Source organism: Equus caballus, chromosome 25 (genome assembly GCF_041296265.1).
Source record: "Equus caballus isolate H_3958 breed thoroughbred chromosome 25, TB-T2T, whole genome shotgun sequence".
Classification (NCBI taxonomy): domain Eukaryota; kingdom Metazoa; phylum Chordata; class Mammalia; order Perissodactyla; family Equidae; genus Equus; species Equus caballus.
This window is the reverse complement of record NC_091708.1, coordinates 26,156,202-26,161,920: the sequence shown is the minus strand read 5'-3', so window position 1 is coordinate 26,161,920 and position 5,719 is coordinate 26,156,202. Positions and strand designations below refer to the sequence as shown.

General features: G+C 46.0%; 1 pseudogene; it reads right to left on the bottom strand.

Annotated features, from left to right (window-relative positions):
* Positions 1 to 423: 423 nt before the first annotated feature.
* LOC111770573 (calicin-like) lies at positions 424 to 2,080 on the bottom strand (annotated as a pseudogene).
* Positions 2,081 to 5,719: the final 3,639 nt, after the last annotated feature.

Genomic DNA, 5,719 nt, shown 5'->3' with positions numbered 1-5,719 from the left:
CCACATGGTAGTCTTTCCCTTTTGTAAAACCTCCATGCCTTTGCTCCAGGAGTTTTCCTTCCTTGAATGCCTGTCTACAGTCAGTGTTTAGACCTAGCTTCAGGAACAGGATGCTGCTGCATCCAGGGAACTTTCCATTGCCCCCACCTTCCCTTCTCCCAAGTTTGAATTTGTTACTACTTTCCCATACCTTCTCTATTCCATTGTTTCTATCTTGGTGCATTGTAATATATTCGTGTGCATGCCTGCCTCTCCAGACTCAGATGATAGCACGGGAAACATGGTATATATCCATCTTTGCATTTGCACCATCTAGTGTGGTGCCATTATAAGTCCCAGTGTCCCATTGACCTGAAATGGTCCCTCATCCTTTGGCAGTTAATGCCCCTGTGATTGAAACATGGGGAGAATACACATCCTTCCTCTGATTAAGTCAGGTGAACATTTAATCAGTGCCGAGCACCGTGCTAGGCTCTGGGGCTATAAAGGTACATACAGCACATTTCCTATCTGCTAAGATGTCATAGTCTAGGGAGAAATACAGAACTTTATATACATAGTTCCAATGAGGTGGGGTACAGAGTAAGGGTGCAGAAGTTGCACGAATCTGGGCCTGAGAGTGACAATGCGGGTGCTGTTGCTCACAGTGCAGTCCTGTTCCTGGTGCCTGGCACACTGAGTGACTTGGGCAGCACCAGCCGGGTGGGGGCAGAGAAGCTGTGCCAACCAGAAAGGCGATGTGGCTTCCCAGTGAGCTGCCAAAACCCCCTAGGGTTCGTGACTTCACTGCTTTGCCAGAATGAAATGCCTGAGTGGGGACATAACTGTTCCCATGGGAGTCAGGAAGGCCGTTCTTGTCCCAGCCCAGCACCCAGCCAAGTAACTGAGAGACCTTGGCCCACAAGTTGTCATTCATGGCACACTGCCAAGCTGTCTTCTGCCCTGAAATCTGGTCAGTGGTGACACCAGAGATGTAGCAACCAGCAGAGGTGGCACTAAATGCTGCTGTCTCATAGGACGTCTCTGAGAGCTTCAACCACAGGTTTTCCTGGATAACATACACAAACACTCAATCATTAACTTGCCATGGGCCTTCCTACTACCTAGGATGATCACTGAATCAAGCAGGGCCTCTTTCCACTGGTAGCTCTGCAGGCTGGATGGTCTCTCCTGCTTTCCTTCCACAAGGACATTCTCCATCAAGGTTGCATGGGCTGAGTTGTCAGAGCTGGCAAACATCAGCACCTTGTTGGAGATGGCATTGAAATTGATGTAATAGGACTTCATGAAATACTTCTCATGCTCATCCTTCTGAAAGTACACTCAAATGATGAGTGTACTGAGATCCTGATCCTTGTTGAGCACATGCAAGTCTTCATCTTGAAACAGGCAGCTGAACATGACAGGTGGGTAGCACATGAAGCCCTCAGGCTGCATAGACCCCTCAGGACTGGCCCAGTAGTGGAAGTTGCCACAAATGCCAGAGTAGACCAAATCTGATAGACTCTTTGAGCTCAAACATCTCAGCCCAGATGAGGTAGTGCAAACAGTTGACAGGGCTAGTGGACTTAATCAGAAAGCCATTGCAGTGGATTTGAAGGCCTGTTGTGTTGAAATACTGGGCCCCATGAAGGAGGTTCTCCACATTCTGCTCCGAGATCATCACCTTGCCGCTGTACAAGTAGCCCAGTAGCTCGTCCACCATAGCCAGACTCAGGTAGTTGGGGTCAAGGGTGGTAAAGAGCTCATTAGTGGTCTTCACATCATCACTGGAGATGAGGCCCTCCACTACTGGAGAGGCAGCAGCCAGCACATTGCGATGTGCAAAAAGACATGGTGGTCCACAGTTAGGGCCATGTGCCAGTACCTTTTGGATTTCTTCTCTTTGAGGTTTCAATTTCTGCAGCAAAAAGCTGTCACAGTTTTTCTCAGTGAATTCCCATTTCCTGTTGCTTCCTGCTGGCTGAGATAGATCAGCAGCAAGTTGTAGAGAAAAGACTTTCTTACACCATTGGGATTCAGACTGATGGTTGTTTGTAGATGATGGAGGAGTAGAGGCTGAGAGAGAAGGTGATGTCATAGAGTCAATGAGGTCATCACAATGCAGGTCCCCCTGAGAGCTTTCTCATAGGCTCAGGGCCTCTCTTGCCTCTGATGGCTCCAATCTGCCCAGGCCAGGTACCCGATCAGGACCTGGTGCACAGGGTTCAGAGCTCAGGAGGACACTCAGAGATGGGTTGAGACTCCCACCTGGGGCTTTCAAACCTCAGTTCAAGGCTGCTTCTGGAATGTCAGAGCCAGTTTGGGCAGGGGGTGGTGTAGGCAGGGATAAGGGCAGGCTAGGGGAAGGAAAGAGATTATTAGATCATCTAGAAGTATCCTCCCATCGTACAGGAGGGAAAGTGAGGCCCAGAGAAGAGAACGGACTTACCCAACATCACACTGCCAGTTGGAGTAGAACAGGGCCTGGAACCCAAGCTTTCTGTAACTTAGTACTCTCTCCACCCTTCCAAGAAGCTCCTCACTACTCATCTTTCCCTAGTCTCTGATTCTCAGGCCTGGAAGTACCTTTCTCTGCTCCTGGCCATCAGAGAAGAAAGGCTCTGTCCTTTGGCTTCTGAGCTTTGTCACCACAGATAACCACTCATCTTTAAAGCAGAGGGAGAAGCGCAGGCCGCTCACTGGAGCAGGGATGCTGGAGTTAGCCACTCCCTGGGGGATGGGAGGGCCTCTAAAGCCTTGATTATTTTTCCAAGTCTCTAGTTGTAAAACATTGGGGGCGTTGGTGGGTCAGCTCTCTCCATCAAGTATGGACTTGGCCAAATTGCTCAGACTCTCTAAACCTCAGTTTCCTCATGTGTGAGATGGGAATAATAGTACCTGCTTCAAAGATTGTTGAGAGTTTAAATGAGAAAATGATCAAAGATTGTTAGCACAGTGTTTGGCTCATAGCAAACATTTGATAAGCACTAGCTGCCATTTTGTTAGTGCCATCGAATGGATTCTGACTCCTAGGAATGCTGTGTACAACAGAGCAGAACCCTGTGTGGTCTTTTTGTGCCATCCTCTCACCCTTCAGCGCTACATCAGACAAAGCTCCGCTGCTATTCACAGGGATTTCATGGCCAATTATTTTCAGAAGTGAGTGGCCAGGTCCTTCTTCCTAGTCTATCTTAGTCTAGATCTCTGCTGAAACCTGCTGGTATTTTAAATCTGGTGGCATAGCTTTCAGCATCACATCAGCACACAGCCTGCACGGTATGACAAGCAGATGAGTGGTGTGTTCCCTGAGCAAGAAAGAACCCTGGGTGACAGGTGGTGAGAGCTGCAAACTCTTAACCACTGGACCACCAGGGCTGGCAGAATTGTTTTGTGAGGTGTTGTTTGCTTAACATGAACACTATATATTACTTTCTGCAACCTTTTTTCCACCACTTTCAGTTCATTTCTGAAAGAATGCTCCAGAATCCAAAATAGCTGCTTTGATTATTCTCAGAGTTATTTATACTTAAACTCAGTGGCTCTTGAAATATGCCCCTACCCCCAGCTGTATTAGCATCTCCTAGGAATTTGTTTAAAATGCATAATACAGGCCCCACCCTAGTGAGGTGAATCAAAAGCTCAGAAGGTGGGGCCCAGCAAAGCCCCTTTTAACCAGCCCTCCACACAACTGTCATGCAGGCTGAAGTCTGAGAGCCACTACTCCACCTCTGGCTACTCCTAACTACTTCACCATCACCTGTACTCTTGCTAGAAATCTGCAATTTAACAAGAACCAGGTGACACATTAGTAAAGTTTGAGAAGCACTGGTCTACCTCAGAGCCATAGACATAACCCCAATTCCTATTTCCCACACCCACTCACACACAGGGTATCTATGAGTGGTTTCTGGGGAGGGGGAGAGGGGAGGCCAGGAGAAAGAGCAGTGGCTTTTAATCTCTTTGAATTTGAATCTGTCACTCCCATGGATAAAACATCAGCACTGCATGCCCTAGTTAGGCAGAGCATATTAGCAGTGACATCTTTTGTTCATGACACAGCACATAACTACCAGTAAACTCCCCTGGAAATTTACTGCTCCTAGGTATCAGTGTTATTTCACAAGTTTTCATTTTTCTTTTAAAATACGTGAATTTCAATTTTAATCCCAGGCATAATAAACTTACATAAGACTACCTAACCTTTGTTTGTATCACTAATATTGTAGTGAGAATCTATCATTTTAAAACAAACCAAGGGGATATACCTTTTCTGTTCTAATACGGGTAGCTTTACCTGACAAGAGATTTCACACATTCGGGTATACGGGGTGACTATTCAAGTTCAGGACTGGTTTGGCTTCAACAAAGGAGACCTGATTTATGGCCAGTCAGGCATGCATTGTACATCTTCTCTGACTATTAAAGTAAAGAATGCACTCTCTTAAGATAAAAATACACAGTTCCCCTCCTATGCCCTAGTGGTAATGCCCTATTGGTCAGGACCATATTAGTCCCTTTCCTGACATCAGGGTCATGTTTACATGCTAATTTGCAGCTGAATACCTCATTGAAACTTCCAAAATGTATCCTGGGTGTGTCTGATGTATGTTGTTTGTTCTAAAAAGACATAAGACTGTACTGGAAACCACACTTGTCTGGAACACTTCCTAAGGCCTTCCTGGGTTATAAAGCTCACTCTGACTCAACTAAAACTCATCTTATTTCTCTTATGTGCAAAATGCTTATTGGTTATTTTGTGTCGACACAGTTAACAAGTGCGTCTCCCCTCAGCCTCCTGCCGCAGCCTCCACCTCCTTGCAGCGTGTGGAGGGGAGAAATGTCCCCAGAATTCCAACTTTATCTCGGGCCTCCCTCAAAGGCTCAGAAATTTTCTTCCAAAGCCTGCACCCTAAGGCCCCTGCCTCAACCCCTTCCTTTGCTCTTCTCTCATTTTCCTCTGTTGAGTCCCAAGTCCGTCCTGAGTCAAACATGAACACGTTGACTTTCTCAGGAAATGTGCCAGGTGAACTACATACACCTTTGTGCCTGAGAATCCTCTGGTCTCCCTGCTCCATCTGGTCTGACTCAGCCTAATACTACCAGCTGCTCTTTAAGGCAGTTCCAGTTTCACTTCTGGTTCCTTCCAGGCTGTGGTCCCACCCCAATGCAACACAGCCCCCCTCTCCGGGCTTTGCTAGCCCAGGAAACAGCATGGCCAATTCTGGGGGGCTCATACCCAATTTGACTTGCCTCTCTCCCTTCTTAAAGCCATCTTGGAATCAAAATTTCTAAAGCCCCTTTTCAACTTGAGAACTTGTCTTCCATAGAACCAATGGCTTTTTTTTCCCACCCTGAAGCAAAGACTTTTCATCAAGGCTTAAAATAAATTTCAGCCTTGGGTTTTTAATTAATTAGTATCAGGAAAAAAAATGAAATAACTATCCTATCAAATAATTTTATTTTGAAAGGAAACGTGTTGACATCTCAAATGTGCTATAGAAAGATCTAGGTATGGTAAAACTGTTACAAGCTTTTAATTAATACTGGCCCCGATATCAGTTCCTCTACATTCAGCCCAGCATATATGGGGTTAAAACCAAAAGCACTCATCTCCTTTCCTTGTTTCCTTATTTACATTCATATGTAAATATATATATTTCTTTAACCTTTAAGTCCCTGAGCTTTACAACCAAATAGAAGTCGCAAATTGTTAAAGCCCAGATGGCCTCATGCTGGG